The sequence below is a fragment of the Hetaerina americana genome, unplaced genomic scaffold (genome assembly GCF_022747635.1).
Source record: "Hetaerina americana unplaced genomic scaffold, ioHetAmer1.1.p SCAF_270, whole genome shotgun sequence".
Taxonomy (NCBI): Eukaryota; Metazoa; Arthropoda; class Insecta; order Odonata; family Calopterygidae; genus Hetaerina; species Hetaerina americana.
The window spans coordinates 208,736-232,164 of NW_027286842.1; the positions used below are offsets into that span (position 1 = coordinate 208,736).

Here is a 23,429-nt window from a genome sequence, read left to right on the forward strand (position 1 = left end):
ACAAGTCTTTTTGCCCCTTTGTTTTGGGGAAATATTATAATAATATAGGCTTCTCGCACGAGTGTTTTTTTTTATAAAATGTTTTATATGTTTAAGTCTCTCACGGGGAGGGTTTACACTTTTGGGGGGGGCCGTTTATACACCACGGCGTGGCCATTCATACACTATGGCTCATAGAGTAAATAAAAGAGAAAGGGGACAGAGAAAGGTTTTACAATGAAGAAGTATGGAAAGAGGGGGGGAAATGATTTTACACGACTTCACTTTTGTCCTTTCCTTTTCAGCCTCCGGAGCCGTCTTCATACTGTCTATGTCCCGTGATGTGTTCGACGTAGCAGTCCCGGGTCCAGCGGATGACGTCGCTGACCATCAGTCGCCGCATGGTGGTGCAGAATCGTCGAGGTAGGCCCAGGGACTTCAGGACGGGGTCGTTCTGCGAGTCCCACGTCCCCAGGCTTCCCACGACGATGGCGGCGACCGATGACCGGTATCCCTGCTGGCGGATGGTCTCTGCCAGGGCGGCGTACTTCTCCTCCTTCGCGGTCCTGGCTGCCAGCAGAGCTCCCTCGTTGTTCTCGAACGGCACTGCTACGTCGATCAATGTCACAGTCTTGTCGGCCTGGTTAGTTATAACCAGGTCTGGTCTAAGAGTCGAGTCAGTGCCAGGTACTTGTTTGTTGACTCTGATTTCATCGTCACCTTTTCCCCGGCGTCCAATCAGAGCCCTGTGTAGTCGGTCTTGGACAGCATTATGTCTATGCTGCCACGTCCTTGAGTGCATCGTGCAGTGATTAACGACGTGGGGCAGGGTCTCCTCCGCGTAGCCACATCGCCGACACCGCTTGTCCCCGTTGGTTTCCCAACGGCGACAGGCATTGAGCGGGAGCAGATCGAGCCGAGCCCTAAAGATGAACCTCCAATCACAAAACCTGGTGTATCTCCCTCCTGCCAGGAAGTGATTGGAGGCTTCAGATTTCGCCGAGGCACGAATGACTTTCCCTTGATCGGGCTTGGCGCTTACCTTGTTCAGGTAGTAGCGCCGCACCGCGATCTTCAGGGCACCCGTCAGTTGCCTTACGGCCTTCGGAGGAACCCTGATGAAGGGGGGGCGGTCTTCAGCCCCGTCATTCATGTCCCGGAACGAAATCTGCATCTCCCTTAGCTCGTCCGACCATCTCCAGCTCAAGCCTATGCGCGCGGCGATACGGCGTGACGCGGAGCGAACCTGCGTGAAGAGGGAACTGAAGTCGCCGCTTTCCCTTCCAAAGTCATCCCGTAGACTACCGCTAAGGTACTCCGCGAGATCACCGGTGGTTGGCGGTCTCCTCAGCTTCCTCCGCACTACCTCCTTCAGGCGACCCCAGGCGAGCACTCTCACGTTGGGGTCACGGGAATGGAGGAGTCGATATCCCTGCACGATGGTCAATATGTCAGTCAAGTCGGAAAGAGGGAGAAGACCTGCGCCGCCGTGTTGATGGCCAATGAAGACCATCTCAGGCGATGCCCTTTTGGGCAAATGGAGCCAGCCCTTTGCGCAGGCCTTCAGCCTCTTGTCGATGTCAGTCAAGTTCTTCTTTTTAACGTTACCAGCCCGCAAGATGAATTCCAGCCTGGGCAGAAGGAAGATGTTGGTCGCGGCGATCTTCTGCCACGGGGCGAGGAGTGACTCGTCGATCTTCTTGACGTCCTCGCCCAAGCGCACCAGGTCCTCCTCGGGGGTCTGGTCCACATGGAACCCGAACGGGACCCCGAGGTACCGGTACGCTTCGCCGTCCTTCAGGCTGGAAATGGCCGCCCCCTGGATGGTGAGTTGGGACGGCTGCACGGGCTGGTTGGTTGAAAAGTTGAGGTCCAGCGTTGCGCACTTGCTTGGCTTGAACTGTAGACCTGCAGCGGTCGCCTCTTCTCCCGCGATGTTCAGCAGGCGCTGCAGGTGCTCCTGGTCCCGGGCCACCAGCACCAAGTCGTCCGCGTAGGCCAGGATGGCGATGTTCTGCCCCTGGACGACGACTCCGGACTTGCCTGCCTCACCAGCGACCGCCCGTATCACCGGCTCCATTCCCAAGTTGAAAATGGTCGGTGATAACGGGCACCCCTGCTTGACACCGGCGCAGATGTCGATGACGCCGGTGTCGCCGCTGGCCGTCTTCACGACCGTGGAGCCCTTCTGCAACTCCTCCACGGTCCTCCTCATCTCCTCAGGCAAGTCCATCCTCCTCAAGGTGTTCTGGAGGTGTTGGTGCGGGATGGACCCGAACGCGTTCCGTAGATCAAGCCAAGCCAGTGCGATTCGGGAACGTCTGCGTCTCATTTCGTCAACAGCTGCCTGAAGGGTGAAGTTGTGCTCGTGGCACCCCTCGAACTCCCGGAAGCCCTTTTGAGCCGGGTGCATCTTCTTCCCGCTGACCGCCCAAGATAGTATGCGGTCAGCAAGCACCCCGGCGTACAGCTTGGCGATGGTGTTGCCAAGCGCTATGGGCCTCCAGTTGCCGATGTCCTGGCGGTCCCCCCCTTTGTGCAGGAGGACAGTCCGAGAGGTTTTCCACGCGGCCGGTGTCCTGGCCTCCTTCAGGCATCTGTTGAAGATAAAAGAGAGAATTCGTCCATGTCTATCGACCGCCCTCAGGTCGCCGTAGGTGAGGCCATCGGGGCCCGGGGCGGTGTTTTTGGTTCTAGACATGCGTCTCGTCACTTCTTCAGGAGTGATCCTTTCGAGGAGCAGTTTCTTCTCGGTCTCCGTCGTGCGACGGTAGACCGAGTCGTCACCCTCGTCCTCCAAGCCCCCCATTCCGACATTCCCGTAGACTTGGCGGAAATGCTTTTCCACTTCCTCCGCGGGAATGTCGCAATAGGGTGACTTATCAGACAGGATGCTCTCCACTGCCCTCCTGGGATGACTCCTGAAGAGTTTCTGTATGTCCGACGCCTTTTTCGCGTCGTAGTCAGCTACTTGTCTGCGTCTTGGTGGTTGTCTGTGCACGACGTTTCGTGGCCGAGGAGCTTCCCCTCCGTCCGCAGGTTTCGCCTCCCTCTTCCTCTCCGCCTGGGTGGTGGCCACCAGATCCTGCACCACGACCTCGAACTCCTCCCATGACTGGCCGGTGGTGCTGGCCAGTCGGTCGAGCCACAGCTTCTCCTTCTGCTGTATCGGTGGCTCGACCTGTCGTGGTGCTCCTTCTGCTGCGTCTGGAGCTGGCGGCGGCGATGTTGCTGCGTCCACAGGCGGCGGTGACCCGGTGTCGTTGAGGTCACCGACTTCGGGAGGCTGCCCCGGCGCCAGGTCTTCGGCCGGAGCGTCAGCTGCTGCGTCTGGATCGGAGGGTTGCGCCTCGGTCACGTTGGGCGGCGTCGTGCATCTAACTGTCTCCTCGATTGCCTCCTGAAGGGGGGCAATCAAGGGGGGAGGTCTCTTGTGGGTCACCATGTGGTTCGCCAACCCGCGACGGGTAGCGCATGCGAAGTCGCATGTCCCGCACCGGTGCGAGAGTGCAACACGCCCGTCCGCCGCCTTACGTATCCCCCCTTTGAGGCAGGGATGAGTGGACGGCTTGCGGCCGATAGTCCCACCGCAGACGGAGCAGGCGTTCACCGACGTGAGTCGGTGGCCGTGCTGCTCCATCAGGTGTCGGACGAGACTTCTCCGCATCGCCGTCCACTCCGTAGCGCGGAAGGACATGCTGCATCCCACCTCGGTGCAGGTTAACGTATCCGCCACGGGAAAGTAAACCACAAGTTGATTGTCGATTCTCCTGGCCGACACCGCGGTGCCGGTCAGGAGAAGCGCCGGGACCCTGTCAGTCGTTTGGGGGGCGGGGGCAGTCGGGGGAATCGGGGGGGGAGAATCCAGCGCCGGACGTCTGGACGAAGAAGAATCCGGAGGCGTCGTGAAGTCGTCGAGGGAGAGAGGGGAAGAAGAACGGGACTTGGGGGGAGAATAGGTGACGTCCGAGAGCGGGGAGAAGGTCTCAAGGGAAGGCTTTCGGACGCCGGATGGAGAAGAAGAAGAAGAAGAAACGGGGGAGCCATAGTGTATGATTTTCCGCGGGCGACGCGTCCTACGCGCCGAAGCGCTTTCGGACGCGCCGTCCGGTGGTGTATGGGGAGGGGAGGAGTCGGGCTCTGACGCCTCGACTTTCCTCCTCCGCGGAGTGCGAGAGGAGGAGGGGGGGGCGGAGGAACTAGCACGCGATGGTGCTTTTCTAACGGCCCCCGCCCCCCCGTTTTTACGGGGAGGACGTGGGGGCATGGGAGGGCGTTAAGTCATGGCACAAACGGGGCCTGGCGGACGATATTCCACGGCCTGAAGGACCGTGGAACGTTGTTTTGAAAATTGTCCTTTTAAGGACACAAAAAAATTCAAAAGATATAAATGCTGAAGGCCAAGGGGGGCGACGGAGGGCTTTTCCGCGGTCTGAGGGACTGCGGAACGAAAATTTTCAAAAATACAAATTTAAATTAAGCGCGTGGCGTCCACCTGAATGAAGTCCAGGCGGCCGCCGAGGGATGGCGCTGAAGGCGCTCAACCCGCTTCTCGGCCCGTATGGGTGGGATCGGGAGGAAATTTGAATTTACCGGGGTTTTGAAATGACGGTTTTGTGGAAGATGAAGTCTTCCACAAATACCGGACGGGGGGGAGGGGGTCAATCGAACCGATCGGGCGTGAAGCGCGCCGAACGGTCGCTTGACCGGCGTCGCGGCCGAAAAGGAAACCGCGCGCCGTTCAAATCACCCGCTCTGCGCCGATCCGTACGGGATCGACGGAGGGTGCTCCCGGGGGCCCTGAGGGGGTCCGGGGGCCTCGGTGCTCAAGCTACCGGTCCGGAGGGGACCTGGCAGTGCACCGGGGGCCGGGGAACGTCCGGTGCTCAGCCTACCGGTCCTGAAGGGACCCGGCGGTGCACCGGGGGCGGGGGCCTGCGCCGGGCCTTAGGGGCCCGGCGTCGAGCCCGGGGAGGTTATCACCCCAAGTGGGCGTGGGGAACGGTCCGTGAGCGACCGGGGAGCCCTGAGGGGGCGGTGGGTCCCACGGTCCGCCTTGAAGAGGCAATGGACCGTGGGGCCATCGGGGGTCGAAAGAGGGGCTACTGGGCAGAGCAGGCGCCTAGTGTCCTGTTGCCCCTTCCCTCTGGGAGTGTCCCGGGGGGCTTACCGTTGGTCGGGGCCCGTCCGGGATTCCTCAGAGAGGCAAGAAAGGTCCAAAAGCGGTAGATCTGTTCATTTAAAAATTTGAATTTGGCGGGCGAAAAAGAAGAAAGTTAAGGGGATTAAGCTGATAAGAACAGATACTACACTTTGATCTTAGCCATAAGGCCGAGAAGCGATAAGGGAGCCCTTTTCTGCAATATTTACATGTGTAGGGACGACCCCGGAGCACTTGGGGCGGAGGGCGCAGGATTGGCGTAGGCGCCGCGGGGTGGCATTGGTCGGGGAGAATTCGCGTAGGATCCTGCGGGGGTGTTTCCGAAGGCTTCCTTGTTTTCCTGCAGCAAGAAAAGTTTTGGGGGGGCGCGGGGGGCAGGACGGCCGGAGCAATTGCGTCCCCGGAGTCCGGAGGCGAGACAGTAAATTGCAACGCGGAGTCCTTCGCTAGGTCGTGCCATCTCTGTGAGCGACACACGAGACGTATTGCAAGCTCTCTCCCCGCTTCCCGGGAAAGGTCGGGCGCAATTTTCAAACATTCCGAAAATGGAGGGGGGCATCCAGGACGGTAATAAAGGGCCCTTTTCGCCAGTATTCAGTGGTCGACAGTTTTTCGAAAAACGGGCTTCCTCTTCACTTCACTTCCTGTGTGGTAGAGATTTAAAATCGTGTGCTGTTCACTTACTTTGCATTAATCGTCATTAGTAAAAATACGCTTTCCTTATAAATAAATAAATACATAAATTAGGGTTTCTTCAAATATAAACAAATTAGGGTTTTCTTCAAATCGGAGAATAGGAATCGAAAAGGCTGTAAAAAAGTGGCGCTTTCAATTGCACAAGATGGAAAACCAGATTTCTCCATTGTTTATATTTTCCATTTTCTCGAAAAATATCGCGAAAATGGGCATCGATTTCCGCGAAATTCGCAAAAAATTTCTGAAAATTTTTTTGCAAAGATTTTTCCAATTTTTCCCGAGTGCTCGCGATCGGTCGTTTCCTCCGATGTATTGAGTTTCTTTTCCGTTCAATTTTTTTTCATCAAACACACACTCCTTTTACAAGAATTATCTTCGCATAAATTCTGTGGAAAGATTGGTGTTCAAAAACTAAGGTAAAAGAGTGGAACTCGCCTATTTCCGCGAGTCGATTCGCGTCGGGTCGTCTTGAATGACGCTCCTTGCCGGGAGCGCGCGCGCGCCATCTCTTCGGGGGGGGAGGTAAACAGCTGGAAGGAAGGGGCGTCACACGCCAAAGTTTGAAACGTGATCCGGCGCCTCTCTTCAACAGTTGTCGTCGTCTCCAATGATGGAATACTGAGGAGACAAGACGTTGTTGTTGTTGACGTTGCATTGAAAGCAGAAAAAATAATTGCATTATTTTCACAAAATTATATTTATTGTTACACTTACACTTTAAAGTGACGACGACTCTCTTCAGATGGGATTTTTTTTCTTCCCAAGTTTCTCTCCTTTTAATAATTCATTCCTTTTAATACTTCGTTGTGCTGCTTCAATTTGGATTACATTACTTTTGCTCCGCTCGCATGGAATAAAATCGCTTCTCTCCGCGAAAATGCAATTTCGCGAATATTTTTCCAGCCGGATCGCCTGAAATTTGCAAGTGCGAAAATAAATAATTTTCGCGGATCAATTTAAGCTTCAATCTGTTCTCATCAGCTTTTAAGTGGACCTTTTTAATGATGGGCCGATCCCGACGGTACTGCAATGCCGGGCCAACCCGCGGCAGGGATGGAGTAAACTCCGGGTACCCCGCCAATGTCCAAAAATCAGATTAATATTCTGGTCCCGCAATGCGGGACGTATCAGATATTAAGCTGATAAGAACAGATACTACACTTTGATCTTAGCCATAAGGCCGAGAAGCGATAAGGGAGCCCTTTTCTGCAATATTTACATGTGTAGGGACGACCCCGGAGCACTTGGGGCGGAGGGCGCAGGATTGGCGTAGGCGCCGCGGGGTGGCATTGGTCGGGGAGAATTCGCGTAGGATCCTGCGGGGGTGTTTCCGAAGGCTTCCTTGTTTTCCTGCAGCAAGAAAAGTTTTGGGGGGGCGCGGGGGGCAGGACGGCCGGAGCAATTGCGTCCCCGGAGTCCGGAGGCGAGACAGTAAATTGCAACGCGGAGTCCTTCGCTAGGTCGTGCCATCTCTGTGAGCGACACACGAGACGTATTGCAAGCTCTCTCCCCGCTTCCCGGGAAAGGTCGGGCGCAATTTTCAAACATTCCGAAAATGGAGGGGGGCATCCAGGACGGTAATAAAGGGCCCTTTTCGCCAGTATTCAGTGGTCGACAGTTTTTCGAAAAACGGGCTTCCTCTTCACTTCACTTCCTGTGTGGTAGAGATTTAAAATCGTGTGCTGTTCACTTACTTTGCATTAATCGTCATTAGTAAAAATACGCTTTCCTTATAAATAAATAAATACATAAATTAGGGTTTCTTCAAATATAAACAAATTAGGGTTTTCTTCAAATCGGAGAATAGGAATCGAAAAGGCTGTAAAAAAGTGGCGCTTTCAATTGCACAAGATGGAAAACCAGATTTCTCCATTGTTTATATTTTCCATTTTCTCGAAAAATATCGCGAAAATGGGCATCGATTTCCGCGAAATTCGCAAAAAATTTCTGAAAATTTTTTTGCAAAGATTTTTCCAATTTTTCCCGAGTGCTCGCGATCGGTCGTTTCCTCCGATGTATTGAGTTTCTTTTCCGTTCAATTTTTTTTCATCAAACACACACTCCTTTTACAAGAATTATCTTCGCATAAATTCTGTGGAAAGATTGGTGTTCAAAAACTAAGGTAAAAGAGTGGAACTCGCCTATTTCCGCGAGTCGATTCGCGTCGGGTCGTCTTGAATGACGCTCCTTGCCGGGAGCGCGCGCGCGCCATCTCTTCGGGGGGGGAGGTAAACAGCTGGAAGGAAGGGGCGTCACACGCCAAAGTTTGAAACGTGATCCGGCGCCTCTCTTCAACAGTTGTCGTCGTCTCCAATGATGGAATACTGAGGAGACAAGACGTTGTTGTTGTTGACGTTGCATTGAAAGCAGAAAAAATAATTGCATTATTTTCACAAAATTATATTTATTGTTACACTTACACTTTAAAGTGACGACGACTCTCTTCAGATGGGATTTTTTTTCTTCCCAAGTTTCTCTCCTTTTAATAATTCATTCCTTTTAATACTTCGTTGTGCTGCTTCAATTTGGATTACATTACTTTTGCTCCGCTCGCATGGAATAAAATCGCTTCTCTCCGCGAAAATGCAATTTCGCGAATATTTTTCCAGCCGGATCGCCTGAAATTTGCAAGTGCGAAAATAAATAATTTTCGCGGATCAATTTAAGCTTCAATCTGTTCTCATCAGCTTTTAAGTGGACCTTTTTAATGATGGGCCGATCCCGACGGTACTGCAATGCCGGGCCAACCCGCGGCAGGGATGGAGTAAACTCCGGGTACCCCGCCAATGTCCAAAAATCAGATTAATATTCTGGTCCCGCAATGCGGGACGTATCAGATATTAAGCTGATAAGAACAGATACTACACTTTGATCTTAGCCATAAGGCCGAGAAGCGATAAGGGAGCCCTTTTCTGCAATATTTACATGTGTAGGGACGACCCCGGAGCACTTGGGGCGGAGGGCGCAGGATTGGCGTAGGCGCCGCGGGGTGGCATTGGTCGGGGAGAATTCGCGTAGGATCCTGCGGGGGTGTTTCCGAAGGCTTCCTTGTTTTCCTGCAGCAAGAAAAGTTTTGGGGGGGCGCGGGGGGCAGGACGGCCGGAGCAATTGCGTCCCCGGAGTCCGGAGGCGAGACAGTAAATTGCAACGCGGAGTCCTTCGCTAGGTCGTGCCATCTCTGTGAGCGACACACGAGACGTATTGCAAGCTCTCTCCCCGCTTCCCGGGAAAGGTCGGGCGCAATTTTCAAACATTCCGAAAATGGAGGGGGGCATCCAGGACGGTAATAAAGGGCCCTTTTCGCCAGTATTCAGTGGTCGACAGTTTTTCGAAAAACGGGCTTCCTCTTCACTTCACTTCCTGTGTGGTAGAGATTTAAAATCGTGTGCTGTTCACTTACTTTGCATTAATCGTCATTAGTAAAAATACGCTTTCCTTATAAATAAATAAATACATAAATTAGGGTTTCTTCAAATATAAACAAATTAGGGTTTTCTTCAAATCGGAGAATAGGAATCGAAAAGGCTGTAAAAAAGTGGCGCTTTCAATTGCACAAGATGGAAAACCAGATTTCTCCATTGTTTATATTTTCCATTTTCTCGAAAAATATCGCGAAAATGGGCATCGATTTCCGCGAAATTCGCAAAAAATTTCTGAAAATTTTTTTGCAAAGATTTTTCCAATTTTTCCCGAGTGCTCGCGATCGGTCGTTTCCTCCGATGTATTGAGTTTCTTTTCCGTTCAATTTTTTTTCATCAAACACACACTCCTTTTACAAGAATTATCTTCGCATAAATTCTGTGGAAAGATTGGTGTTCAAAAACTAAGGTAAAAGAGTGGAACTCGCCTATTTCCGCGAGTCGATTCGCGTCGGGTCGTCTTGAATGACGCTCCTTGCCGGGAGCGCGCGCGCGCCATCTCTTCGGGGGGGGAGGTAAACAGCTGGAAGGAAGGGGCGTCACACGCCAAAGTTTGAAACGTGATCCGGCGCCTCTCTTCAACAGTTGTCGTCGTCTCCAATGATGGAATACTGAGGAGACAAGACGTTGTTGTTGTTGACGTTGCATTGAAAGCAGAAAAAATAATTGCATTATTTTCACAAAATTATATTTATTGTTACACTTACACTTTAAAGTGACGACGACTCTCTTCAGATGGGATTTTTTTTCTTCCCAAGTTTCTCTCCTTTTAATAATTCATTCCTTTTAATACTTCGTTGTGCTGCTTCAATTTGGATTACATTACTTTTGCTCCGCTCGCATGGAATAAAATCGCTTCTCTCCGCGAAAATGCAATTTCGCGAATATTTTTCCAGCCGGATCGCCTGAAATTTGCAAGTGCGAAAATAAATAATTTTCGCGGATCAATTTAAGCTTCAATCTGTTCTCATCAGCTTTTAAGTGGACCTTTTTAATGATGGGCCGATCCCGACGGTACTGCAATGCCGGGCCAACCCGCGGCAGGGATGGAGTAAACTCCGGGTACCCCGCCAATGTCCAAAAATCAGATTAATATTCTGGTCCCGCAATGCGGGACGTATCAGATATTAAGCTGATAAGAACAGATACTACACTTTGATCTTAGCCATAAGGCCGAGAAGCGATAAGGGAGCCCTTTTCTGCAATATTTACATGTGTAGGGACGACCCCGGAGCACTTGGGGCGGAGGGCGCAGGATTGGCGTAGGCGCCGCGGGGTGGCATTGGTCGGGGAGAATTCGCGTAGGATCCTGCGGGGGTGTTTCCGAAGGCTTCCTTGTTTTCCTGCAGCAAGAAAAGTTTTGGGGGGGCGCGGGGGGCAGGACGGCCGGAGCAATTGCGTCCCCGGAGTCCGGAGGCGAGACAGTAAATTGCAACGCGGAGTCCTTCGCTAGGTCGTGCCATCTCTGTGAGCGACACACGAGACGTATTGCAAGCTCTCTCCCCGCTTCCCGGGAAAGGTCGGGCGCAATTTTCAAACATTCCGAAAATGGAGGGGGGCATCCAGGACGGTAATAAAGGGCCCTTTTCGCCAGTATTCAGTGGTCGACAGTTTTTCGAAAAACGGGCTTCCTCTTCACTTCACTTCCTGTGTGGTAGAGATTTAAAATCGTGTGCTGTTCACTTACTTTGCATTAATCGTCATTAGTAAAAATACGCTTTCCTTATAAATAAATAAATACATAAATTAGGGTTTCTTCAAATATAAACAAATTAGGGTTTTCTTCAAATCGGAGAATAGGAATCGAAAAGGCTGTAAAAAAGTGGCGCTTTCAATTGCACAAGATGGAAAACCAGATTTCTCCATTGTTTATATTTTCCATTTTCTCGAAAAATATCGCGAAAATGGGCATCGATTTCCGCGAAATTCGCAAAAAATTTCTGAAAATTTTTTTGCAAAGATTTTTCCAATTTTTCCCGAGTGCTCGCGATCGGTCGTTTCCTCCGATGTATTGAGTTTCTTTTCCGTTCAATTTTTTTTCATCAAACACACACTCCTTTTACAAGAATTATCTTCGCATAAATTCTGTGGAAAGATTGGTGTTCAAAAACTAAGGTAAAAGAGTGGAACTCGCCTATTTCCGCGAGTCGATTCGCGTCGGGTCGTCTTGAATGACGCTCCTTGCCGGGAGCGCGCGCGCGCCATCTCTTCGGGGGGGGAGGTAAACAGCTGGAAGGAAGGGGCGTCACACGCCAAAGTTTGAAACGTGATCCGGCGCCTCTCTTCAACAGTTGTCGTCGTCTCCAATGATGGAATACTGAGGAGACAAGACGTTGTTGTTGTTGACGTTGCATTGAAAGCAGAAAAAATAATTGCATTATTTTCACAAAATTATATTTATTGTTACACTTACACTTTAAAGTGACGACGACTCTCTTCAGATGGGATTTTTTTTCTTCCCAAGTTTCTCTCCTTTTAATAATTCATTCCTTTTAATACTTCGTTGTGCTGCTTCAATTTGGATTACATTACTTTTGCTCCGCTCGCATGGAATAAAATCGCTTCTCTCCGCGAAAATGCAATTTCGCGAATATTTTTCCAGCCGGATCGCCTGAAATTTGCAAGTGCGAAAATAAATAATTTTCGCGGATCAATTTAAGCTTCAATCTGTTCTCATCAGCTTTTAAGTGGACCTTTTTAATGATGGGCCGATCCCGACGGTACTGCAATGCCGGGCCAACCCGCGGCAGGGATGGAGTAAACTCCGGGTACCCCGCCAATGTCCAAAAATCAGATTAATATTCTGGTCCCGCAATGCGGGACGTATCAGATATTAAGCTGATAAGAACAGATACTACACTTTGATCTTAGCCATAAGGCCGAGAAGCGATAAGGGAGCCCTTTTCTGCAATATTTACATGTGTAGGGACGACCCCGGAGCACTTGGGGCGGAGGGCGCAGGATTGGCGTAGGCGCCGCGGGGTGGCATTGGTCGGGGAGAATTCGCGTAGGATCCTGCGGGGGTGTTTCCGAAGGCTTCCTTGTTTTCCTGCAGCAAGAAAAGTTTTGGGGGGGCGCGGGGGGCAGGACGGCCGGAGCAATTGCGTCCCCGGAGTCCGGAGGCGAGACAGTAAATTGCAACGCGGAGTCCTTCGCTAGGTCGTGCCATCTCTGTGAGCGACACACGAGACGTATTGCAAGCTCTCTCCCCGCTTCCCGGGAAAGGTCGGGCGCAATTTTCAAACATTCCGAAAATGGAGGGGGGCATCCAGGACGGTAATAAAGGGCCCTTTTCGCCAGTATTCAGTGGTCGACAGTTTTTCGAAAAACGGGCTTCCTCTTCACTTCACTTCCTGTGTGGTAGAGATTTAAAATCGTGTGCTGTTCACTTACTTTGCATTAATCGTCATTAGTAAAAATACGCTTTCCTTATAAATAAATAAATACATAAATTAGGGTTTCTTCAAATATAAACAAATTAGGGTTTTCTTCAAATCGGAGAATAGGAATCGAAAAGGCTGTAAAAAAGTGGCGCTTTCAATTGCACAAGATGGAAAACCAGATTTCTCCATTGTTTATATTTTCCATTTTCTCGAAAAATATCGCGAAAATGGGCATCGATTTCCGCGAAATTCGCAAAAAATTTCTGAAAATTTTTTTGCAAAGATTTTTCCAATTTTTCCCGAGTGCTCGCGATCGGTCGTTTCCTCCGATGTATTGAGTTTCTTTTCCGTTCAATTTTTTTTCATCAAACACACACTCCTTTTACAAGAATTATCTTCGCATAAATTCTGTGGAAAGATTGGTGTTCAAAAACTAAGGTAAAAGAGTGGAACTCGCCTATTTCCGCGAGTCGATTCGCGTCGGGTCGTCTTGAATGACGCTCCTTGCCGGGAGCGCGCGCGCGCCATCTCTTCGGGGGGGGAGGTAAACAGCTGGAAGGAAGGGGCGTCACACGCCAAAGTTTGAAACGTGATCCGGCGCCTCTCTTCAACAGTTGTCGTCGTCTCCAATGATGGAATACTGAGGAGACAAGACGTTGTTGTTGTTGACGTTGCATTGAAAGCAGAAAAAATAATTGCATTATTTTCACAAAATTATATTTATTGTTACACTTACACTTTAAAGTGACGACGACTCTCTTCAGATGGGATTTTTTTTCTTCCCAAGTTTCTCTCCTTTTAATAATTCATTCCTTTTAATACTTCGTTGTGCTGCTTCAATTTGGATTACATTACTTTTGCTCCGCTCGCATGGAATAAAATCGCTTCTCTCCGCGAAAATGCAATTTCGCGAATATTTTTCCAGCCGGATCGCCTGAAATTTGCAAGTGCGAAAATAAATAATTTTCGCGGATCAATTTAAGCTTCAATCTGTTCTCATCAGCTTTTAAGTGGACCTTTTTAATGATGGGCCGATCCCGACGGTACTGCAATGCCGGGCCAACCCGCGGCAGGGATGGAGTAAACTCCGGGTACCCCGCCAATGTCCAAAAATCAGATTAATATTCTGGTCCCGCAATGCGGGACGTATCAGATATTAAGCTGATAAGAACAGATTTAAAATGTTTATTTGAAAATTCTTTCATACAGAGTTTTAAGCAACTTATAATTAATATATAATTTATACATGACCGGCTCCCTCCAAATGAGGGAGCCGGGGAACAAGTCTTTTTGCCCCTTTATTTTGGGGAAATATTATAATAATATAGGCTTCTCGCACGAGTGTTTTTTTTTTTTTTTTATAAAATGTTTTATATGTTTAAGTCTCTCACGGGGAGGGTTTACACTTTTGGGGGGGGCCGTTTATACACCACGGCGTGGCCATTCATACACTATGGCTCATAGAGTAAATAAAAGAGAAAGGGGACAGAGAAAGGTTTTACAATGAAGAAGTATGGAAAGAGGGGGGGAAATGATTTTACACGACTTCACTTTTGTCCTTTCCTTTTCAGCCTCCGGAGCCGTCTTCATACTGTCTATGTCCCGTGATGTGTTCGACGTAGCAGTCCCGGGTCCAGCGGATGACGTCGCTGACCATCAGTCGCCGCATGGTGGTGCAGAATCGTCGAGGTAGGCCCAGGGACTTCAGGACGGGGTCGTTCTGCGAGTCCCACGTCCCCAGGCTTCCCACGACGATGGCGGCGACCGATGACCGGTATCCCTGCTGGCGGATGGTCTCTGCCAGGGCGGCGTACTTCTCCTCCTTCGCGGCCCTGGCTGCCAGCAGAGCTCCCTCGTTGTTCTCGAACGGTACTGCTACGTCGATCAATGTCACAGTCTTGTCGGCCTGGTTAGTTATAACCAGGTCTGGTCTAAGAGTCGAGTCAGTGCCAGGTACTTGTTTGTTGACTCTGATTTCATCGTCACCTTTTCCCCGGCGTCCAATCAGAGCCCTGTGTAGTCGGTCTTGGACAGCATTATGTCTATGCTGCCACGTCCTTGAGTGCATCGTGCAGTGATTAACGACGTGGGGCAGGGTCTCCTCCGCGTAGCCACATCGCCGACACCGCTTGTCCCCGTTGGTTTCCCAACGGCGACAGGCATTGAGCGGGAGCAGATCGAGCCGAGCCCTAAAGATGAACCTCCAATCACAAAACCTGGTGTATCTCCCTCCTGCCAGGAAGTGATTGGAGGCTTCAGATTTCGCCGAGGCACGAATGACTTTCCCTTGATCGGGCTTGGCGCTTACCTTGTTCAGGTAGTAGCGCCGCACCGCGATCTTCAGGGCACCCGTCAGTTGCCTTACGGCCTTCGGAGGAACCCTGATGAAGGGGGGGCGGTCTTCAGCCCCGTCATTCATGTCCCGGAACGAAATCTGCATCTCCCTTAGCTCGTCCGACCATCTCCAGCTCAAGCCTATGCGCGCGGCGATACGGCGTGACGCGGAGCGAACCTGCGTGAAGAGGGAACTGAAGTCGCCGCTTTCCCTTCCAAAGTCATCCCGCAGACTACCACTAAGGTACTCTGCGAGATCACCGGTGGTTGGCGGTCTCCTCAGCTTCCTCCGCACTACCTCCTTCAGGCGACCCCAGGCGAGCACTCTCACGTTGGGGTCACGGGAATGGAGGAGTCGATATCCCTGCACGATGGTCAATATGTCAGTCAAGTCGGAAAGAGGGAGAAGACCTGCGCCGCCGTGTTGATGGCCAATGAAGACCATCTCAGGCGATGCCCTTTTGGGCAAATGGAGCCAGCCCTTTGCGCAGGCCTTCAGCCTCTTGTCGATGTCGGTCAAGTTTTTCTTTTTAACATTACCAGCCCGCAAGATGAATTCCAGCCTGGGCAGAAGGAAGATGTTGGTCGCGGCGATCTTCTGCCACGGGGCGAGGAGTGACTCGTCGATCTTCTTGACGTCCTCGCCCAAGCGCACCAGGTCCTCCTCGGGGGTCTGGTCCACGTGGAACCCGAACGGGACCCCGAGGTACCGGTACGCTTCGCCGTCCTTCAGGCTGGAAATGGCCGCCCCCTGGATGGTGAGTTGGGACGGCTGCACGGGCTGGTTTGCTGCAAAGTTGAGGTCCAGCGTTGCGCACTTGCTTGGCTTGAACTGTAGACCTGCAGCGGTCGCCTCTTCTCCCGCGATGTTCAGCAGGCGCTGCAGGTGCTCCTGGTCCCGGGCCACCAGCACCAAGTCGTCCGCGTAGGCCAGGATGGCGATGTTTTGCCCCTGGACGACGACTCCGGACTTGCCTGCCTCACCAGCGACCGCCCGTATCACCGGCTCCATTCCCAAGTTGAAAATGGTCGGTGATAACGGGCACCCCTGCTTGACACCGGCGCAGATGTCGATGACGCCGGTGTCGCCGCTGGTCGTCTTCACGACCGTGGAGCCCTTCTGCAACTCCTCCACGGTCCTCCTCATCTCCTCAGGCAAGTCCATCCTCCTCAGGGTGTTCTGGAGGTGTTGGTGCGGGATGGACCCGAACGCGTTCCGTAGGTCAAGCCAAGCCAGTGCGATTCGGGAACGTCTGCGTCTCATTTCGTCAACAGCTGCCTGAAGGGTGAAATTGTGCTCGTGGCACCCCTCGAACTCCCGGAAGCCCTTTTGAGCCGGGTGCATCTTCTTCCCGCTGACCGCCCAAGATAGTATGCGGTCAGCAAGCACCCCGGCGTACAGCTTGGCGATGGTGTTGCCAAGCGCTATGGGCCTCCAGTTGCCGATGTCCTGGCGGTCCCCCCCTTTGTGCAGGAGGACAGTCCGAGAGGTCTTCCACGCGGCCGGTGTCCTGGCCTCCTTCAGGCATCTGTTGAAGATAAAAGAGAGAATTCGTCCATGTCTATCGACCGCCCTCAGGTCGCCGTAGGTGAGGCCATCGGGGCCCGGGGCGGTGTTCTTGGTTCTAGACATGCGTCTCGTCACTTCCTCAGGAGTGATCCTTTCGAGGAGCAGTTTCTTCTCGGTCTCCGTCGTGCGACGGTAGACCGAGTCGTCACCCTCGTCCTCCAAGCCCCCCATCCCGACATTCCCGTAGACTTGGCGGAAATGCTTTTCCACCTCCTCCGCGGGAATGTCGCAATAGGGTGACTTATCGGACAGGATGCTCTCCACTGCCCTCCTGGGATGACTCCTGAAGAGTTTCTGTATGTCCGACGCCTTTTTCGCGTCGTAGTCAGCTACTTGTCTGCGTCTTGGTGGTTGTCTGTGCACGACGTTTCGTGGCCGAGGAGCTTCCCCTCCGTCCGCAGGTTTCGCCTCCCTCTTCCTCTCCGCCTGGGTGGTGGCCACCAGATCCTGCACCACGACCTCGAACTCCTCCCATGACTGGCCGGATGTGCTGGCCAGTCGGTCGAGCCACAGCTTCTCCTTCTGCTGTATCGGTGGCTCGACCTGTCGTGGTGCTCCTTCTGCTGCGTCTGGAGCTGGCGGCGGCGATGTTGCTGCGTCCACAGGCGGCGGTGACCCGGTGTCGTTAAGGTCACCGACTTCAGGAGGCTGCCCCGGCGCCAGGTCTTCGGCCGGAGCGTCTGCTGCTGCGTCTGGATCGGAGGGTTGCGCCTCGGTCACGTTGGGCGGCGTCGTGCATCTAACTGTCTCCTCGATTGCCTCCTGAAGGGGGGCAATCAAGGGGGGAGGTCTCTTGTGGGTCACCATGTGGTTCGCAAGCCCGCGACGGGTAGCGCATGCGAAATCGCATGCCCCGCACCGATGCGAGAGTGCAACACGTCCGTCCGCAGCCTTACGTATCCCCCCTTTGAGGCAGGGATGAGTGGACGGCTTGCGGCCGATAGTCCCACCGCAGATGGAGCAGGCGTTCACCGACGTGAGTCGGTGGCCGTGCTGCTCCATCAGGTGCCGGACGAGACTTCTCCGCATCGCCGTCCACTCCGTAGCGCGGAAGGACATGCTGCATCCCACCTCGGTGCAGGTTAACGTGTCCGCCACGGGAAAGTAAACCACAAGTTGATTGTCGATTCTCCTGGCCGACACCGCGGTGCCGGTCAGGAGAAGCGCCGGGACCCTGTCAGTCGTTTGGGGGGCGGGGGCAGTCGGGGGAATCGGGGGGGGAGAATCCAGCGCCGGACGTCTGGACGAAGAAGAATCCGGAGGCGTCGTGAAGTCGTCGAGGGAGAGAGGGGAAGAAGAACGGGACTTGGGGGGAGAATAGGTGACGTCCGAGAGCGGGGAGAAGGTCTCAAGGGAAGGCTTTCGGACGCCGGATGGAGAAGAAGAAGAAGAAGAAACGGGGGAGCCATAGTGTATGATTTTCCGCGGGCGACGCGTCCTACGCGCCGAAGCGCTTTCGGACGCGCCGTCCGGTGGTGTATGGGGAGGGGAGGAGTCGGGCTCTGACGCCTCGACTTTCCTCCTCCGCGGAGTGCGAGAGGAGGAGGGGGGGGCGGAGGAACTAGCACGCGATGGTGCTTTTCTAACGGCCCCCGCCCCCCCGTTTTTACGGGGAGGACGTGGGGGCATGGGAGGGCGTTAAGTCATGGCACAAACGGGGCCTGGCGGACGATATTCCACGGCCTGAAGGACCGTGGAACGTTGTTTTGAAAATTGTCCTTTTAAGGACACAAAAAAATTCAAAAGATATAAATGCTGAAGGCCAAGGGGGGCGACGGAGGGCTTTTCCGCGGTCTGAGGGACTGCGGAACGAAAATTTTCAAAAATACAAATTTAAATTAAGCGCGTGGCGTCCACCTGAATGAAGTCCAGGCGGCCGCCGAGGGATGGCGCTGAAGGCGCTCAACCCGCTTCTCGGCCCGTATGGGTGGGATCGGGAGGAAATTTGAATTTACCGGGGTTTTGAAATGACGGTTTTGTGGAAGATGAAGTCTTCCACAAATACCGGACGGGGGGGAGGGGGTCAATCGAACCGATCGGGCGTGAAGCGCGCCGAACGGTCGCTTGACCGGCGTCGCGGCCGAAAAGGAAACCGCGCGCCGTTCAAATCACCCGCTCTGCGCCGATCCGTACGGGATCGACGGAGGGTGCTCCCGGGGGCCCTGAGGGGGTCCGGGGGCCTCGGTGCTCAAGCTACCGGTCCGGAGGGGACCTGGCAGTGCACCGGGGGCCGGGGAACGTCCGGTGCTCAGCCTACCGGTCCTGAAGGGACCCGGCGGTGCACCGGGGGCGGGGGCCTGCGCCGGGCCTTAGGGGCCCGGCGTCGAGCCCGGGGAGGTTATCACCCCAAGTGGGCGTGGGGAACGGTCCGTGAGCGACCGGGGAGCCCTGAGGGGGCGGTGGGTCCCACGGTCCGCCTTGAAGAGGCAATGGACCGTGGGGCCATCGGGGGTCGAAAGAGGGGCTACTGGGCAGAGCAGGCGCCTAGTGTCCTGTTGCCCCTTCCCTCTGGGAGTGTCCCGGGGGGCTTACCGTTGGTCGGGGCCCGTCCGGGATTCCTCAGAGAGGCTAGAAAGGTCCAAAAGCGGTAGATCTGTTCATTTAAAAATTTGAATTTGGCGGGCGAAAAAGAAGAAAGTTAAGGGGATTAAGCTGATAAGAACAGATACTACACTTTGATCTTAGCCATAAGGCCGAGAAGCGATAAGGGAGCCCTTTTCTGCAATATTTACATGTGTAGGGACGACCCCGGAGCACTTGGGGCGGAGGGCGCAGGATTGGCGTAGGCGCCGCGGGGTGGCATTGGTCGGGGAGAATTCGCGTAGGATCCTGCGGGGGTGTTTCCGAAGGCTTCCTTGTTTTCCTGCAGCAAGAAAAGTTTTGGGGGGGCGCGGGGGGCAGGACGGCCGGAGCAATTGCGTCCCCGGAGTCCGGAGGCGAGACAGTAAATTGCAACGCGGAGTCCTTCGCTAGGTCGTGCCATCTCTGTGAGCGACACACGAGACGTATTGCAAGCTCTCTCCCCGCTTCCCGGGAAAGGTCGGGCGCAATTTTCAAACATTCCGAAAATGGAGGGGGGCATCCAGGACGGTAATAAAGGGCCCTTTTCGCCAGTATTCAGTGGTCGACAGTTTTTCGAAAAACGGGCTTCCTCTTCACTTCACTTCCTGTGTGGTAGAGATTTAAAATCGTGTGCTGTTCACTTACTTTGCATTAATCGTCATTAGTAAAAATACGCTTTCCTTATAAATAAATAAATACATAAATTAGGGTTTCTTCAAATATAAACAAATTAGGGTTTTCTTCAAATCGGAGAATAGGAATCGAAAAGGCTGTAAAAAAGTGGCGCTTTCAATTGCACAAGATGGAAAACCAGATTTCTCCATTGTTTATATTTTCCATTTTCTCGAAAAATATCGCGAAAATGGGCATCGATTTCCGCGAAATTCGCAAAAAATTTCTGAAAATTTTTTTGCAAAGATTTTTCCAATTTTTCCCGAGTGCTCGCGATCGGTCGTTTCCTCCGATGTATTGAGTTTCTTTTCCGTTCAATTTTTTTTCATCAAACACACACTCCTTTTACAAGAATTATCTTCGCATAAATTCTGTGGAAAGATTGGTGTTCAAAAACTAAGGTAAAAGAGTGGAACTCGCCTATTTCCGCGAGTCGATTCGCGTCGGGTCGTCTTGAATGACGCTCCTTGCCGGGAGCGCGCGCGCGCCATCTCTTCGGGGGGGGAGGTAAACAGCTGGAAGGAAGGGGCGTCACACGCCAAAGTTTGAAACGTGATCCGGCGCCTCTCTTCAACAGTTGTCGTCGTCTCCAATGATGGAATACTGAGGAGACAAGACGTTGTTGTTGTTGACGTTGCATTGAAAGCAGAAAAAATAATTGCATTATTTTCACAAAATTATATTTATTGTTACACTTACACTTTAAAGTGACGACGACTCTCTTCAGATGGGATTTTTTTTCTTCCCAAGTTTCTCTCCTTTTAATAATTCATTCCTTTTAATACTTCGTTGTGCTGCTTCAATTTGGATTACATTACTTTTGCTCCGCTCGCATGGAATAAAATCGCTTCTCTCCGCGAAAATGCAATTTCGCGAATATTTTTCCAGCCGGATCGCCTGAAATTTGCAAGTGCGAAAATAAATAATTTTCGCGGATCAATTTAAGCTTCAATCTGTTCTCATCAGCTTTTAAGTGGACCTTTTTAATGATGGGCCGATCCCGACGGTACTGCAATGCCGGGCCAACCCGCGGCAGGGATGGAGTAAACTCCGGGTACCCCGCCAATGTCCAAAAATCAGATTAATATTCTGGTCCCGCAATGCGGGACGTATCAGATATTAAGCTGATAAGAACAGATACTACACTTTGATCTTAGCCATAAGGCCGAGAAGCGATAAGGGAGCCCTTTTCTGCAATATTTACATGTGTAGGGACGACCCCGGAGCACTTGGGGCGGAGGGCGCAGGATTGGCGTAGGCGCCGCGGGGTGGCATTGGTCGGGGAGAATTCGCGTAGGATCCTGCGGGGGTGTTTCCGAAGGCTTCCTTGTTTTCCTGCAGCAAGAAAAGTTTTGGGGGGGCGCGGGGGGCAGGACGGCCGGAGCAATTGCGTCCCCGGAGTCCGGAGGCGAGACAGTAAATTGCAACGCGGAGTCCTTCGCTAGGTCGTGCCATCTCTGTGAGCGACACACGAGACGTATTGCAAGCTCTCTCCCCGCTTCCCGGGAAAGGTCGGGCGCAATTTTCAAACATTCCGAAAATGGAGGGGGGCATCCAGGACGGTAATAAAGGGCCCTTTTCGCCAGTATTCAGTGGTCGACAGTTTTTCGAAAAACGGGCTTCCTCTTCACTTCACTTCCTGTGTGGTAGAGATTTAAAATCGTGTGCTGTTCACTTACTTTGCATTAATCGTCATTAGTAAAAATACGCTTTCCTTATAAATAAATAAATACATAAATTAGGGTTTCTTCAAATATAAACAAATTAGGGTTTTCTTCAAATCGGAGAATAGGAATCGAAAAGGCTGTAAAAAAGTGGCGCTTTCAATTGCACAAGATGGAAAACCAGATTTCTCCATTGTTTATATTTTCCATTTTCTCGAAAAATATCGCGAAAATGGGCATCGATTTCCGCGAAATTCGCAAAAAATTTCTGAAAATTTTTTTGCAAAGATTTTTCCAATTTTTCCCGAGTGCTCGCGATCGGTCGTTTCCTCCGATGTATTGAGTTTCTTTTCCGTTCAATTTTTTTTCATCAAACACACACTCCTTTTACAAGAATTATCTTCGCATAAATTCTGTGGAAAGATTGGTGTTCAAAAACTAAGGTAAAAGAGTGGAACTCGCCTATTTCCGCGAGTCGATTCGCGTCGGGTCGTCTTGAATGACGCTCCTTGCCGGGAGCGCGCGCGCGCCATCTCTTCGGGGGGGGAGGTAAACAGCTGGAAGGAAGGGGCGTCACACGCCAAAGTTTGAAACGTGATCCGGCGCCTCTCTTCAACAGTTGTCGTCGTCTCCAATGATGGAATACTGAGGAGACAAGACGTTGTTGTTGTTGACGTTGCATTGAAAGCAGAAAAAATAATTGCATTATTTTCACAAAATTATATTTATTGTTACACTTACACTTTAAAGTGACGACGACTCTCTTCAGATGGGATTTTTTTTCTTCCCAAGTTTCTCTCCTTTTAATAATTCATTCCTTTTAATACTTCGTTGTGCTGCTTCAATTTGGATTACATTACTTTTGCTCCGCTCGCATGGAATAAAATCGCTTCTCTCCGCGAAAATGCAATTTCGCGAATATTTTTCCAGCCGGATCGCCTGAAATTTGCAAGTGCGAAAATAAATAATTTTCGCGGATCAATTTAAGCTTCAATCTGTTCTCATCAGCTTTTAAGTGGACCTTTTTAATGATGGGCCGATCCCGACGGTACTGCAATGCCGGGCCAACCCGCGGCAGGGATGGAGTAAACTCCGGGTACCCCGCCAATGTCCAAAAATCAGATTAATATTCTGGTCCCGCAATGCGGGACGTATCAGATATTAAGCTGATAAGAACAGATACTACACTTTGATCTTAGCCATAAGGCCGAGAAGCGATAAGGGAGCCCTTTTCTGCAATATTTACATGTGTAGGGACGACCCCGGAGCACTTGGGGCGGAGGGCGCAGGATTGGCGTAGGCGCCGCGGGGTGGCATTGGTCGGGGAGAATTCGCGTAGGATCCTGCGGGGGTGTTTCCGAAGGCTTCCTTGTTTTCCTGCAGCAAGAAAAGTTTTGGGGGGGCGCGGGGGGCAGGACGGCCGGAGCAATTGCGTCCCCGGAGTCCGGAGGCGAGACAGTAAATTGCAACGCGGAGTCCTTCGCTAGGTCGTGCCATCTCTGTGAGCGACACACGAGACGTATTGCAAGCTCTCTCCCCGCTTCCCGGGAAAGGTCGGGCGCAATTTTCAAACATTCCGAAAATGGAGGGGGGCATCCAGGACGGTAATAAAGGGCCCTTTTCGCCAGTATTCAGTGGTCGACAGTTTTTCGAAAAACGGGCTTCCTCTTCACTTCACTTCCTGTGTGGTAGAGATTTAAAATCGTGTGCTGTTCACTTACTTTGCATTAATCGTCATTAGTAAAAATACGCTTTCCTTATAAATAAATAAATACATAAATTAGGGTTTCTTCAAATATAAACAAATTAGGGTTTTCTTCAAATCGGAGAATAGGAATCGAAAAGGCTGTAAAAAAGTGGCGCTTTCAATTGCACAAGATGGAAAACCAGATTTCTCCATTGTTTATATTTTCCATTTTCTCGAAAAATATCGCGAAAATGGGCATCGATTTCCGCGAAATTCGCAAAAAATTTCTGAAAATTTTTTTG

At 51.7% G+C, this 23,429-nt stretch overlaps 7 non-coding genes and 2 pseudogenes across 7 annotated transcripts; all 9 read right to left on the reverse strand.

Annotated features, from left to right (window-relative positions):
* Positions 1 to 5,188: 5,188 nt before the first annotated feature.
* LOC139689783 (U2 spliceosomal RNA) lies at positions 5,189 to 5,322 on the reverse strand (annotated as a pseudogene).
* Positions 5,323 to 6,835: 1,513 nt separating this feature from the next.
* LOC139689830 (U2 spliceosomal RNA) lies at positions 6,836 to 7,028 on the reverse strand. The gene has a single exon (XR_011701433.1). It is a non-coding gene; the product is annotated as a U2 spliceosomal RNA (small nuclear RNA).
* Positions 7,029 to 8,541: 1,513 nt separating this feature from the next.
* On the reverse strand, positions 8,542 to 8,734 carry LOC139689831 (U2 spliceosomal RNA). The gene has a single exon (XR_011701434.1). It is a non-coding gene; the product is annotated as a U2 spliceosomal RNA (small nuclear RNA).
* A 1,513-nt stretch (positions 8,735 to 10,247) lies between these two features.
* Positions 10,248 to 10,440, reverse strand: LOC139689832 (U2 spliceosomal RNA). Its single transcript, XR_011701435.1, has one exon. It is a non-coding gene; the product is annotated as a U2 spliceosomal RNA (small nuclear RNA).
* A 1,513-nt stretch (positions 10,441 to 11,953) lies between these two features.
* On the reverse strand, positions 11,954 to 12,146 carry LOC139689833 (U2 spliceosomal RNA). Its single transcript, XR_011701436.1, has one exon. It is a non-coding gene; the product is annotated as a U2 spliceosomal RNA (small nuclear RNA).
* A 1,513-nt stretch (positions 12,147 to 13,659) lies between these two features.
* Positions 13,660 to 13,853, reverse strand: LOC139689751 (U2 spliceosomal RNA). Its single transcript, XR_011701383.1, has one exon. It is a non-coding gene; the product is annotated as a U2 spliceosomal RNA (small nuclear RNA).
* A 5,260-nt stretch (positions 13,854 to 19,113) lies between these two features.
* Positions 19,114 to 19,247, reverse strand: LOC139689773 (U2 spliceosomal RNA; annotated as a pseudogene).
* Positions 19,248 to 20,760: 1,513 nt separating this feature from the next.
* Positions 20,761 to 20,953, reverse strand: LOC139689718 (U2 spliceosomal RNA). Its single transcript, XR_011701353.1, has one exon. It is a non-coding gene; the product is annotated as a U2 spliceosomal RNA (small nuclear RNA).
* A 1,513-nt stretch (positions 20,954 to 22,466) lies between these two features.
* Positions 22,467 to 22,659, reverse strand: LOC139689719 (U2 spliceosomal RNA). Its single transcript, XR_011701354.1, has one exon. It is a non-coding gene; the product is annotated as a U2 spliceosomal RNA (small nuclear RNA).
* Between the last annotated feature and the right edge of the window lie 770 nt (positions 22,660 to 23,429).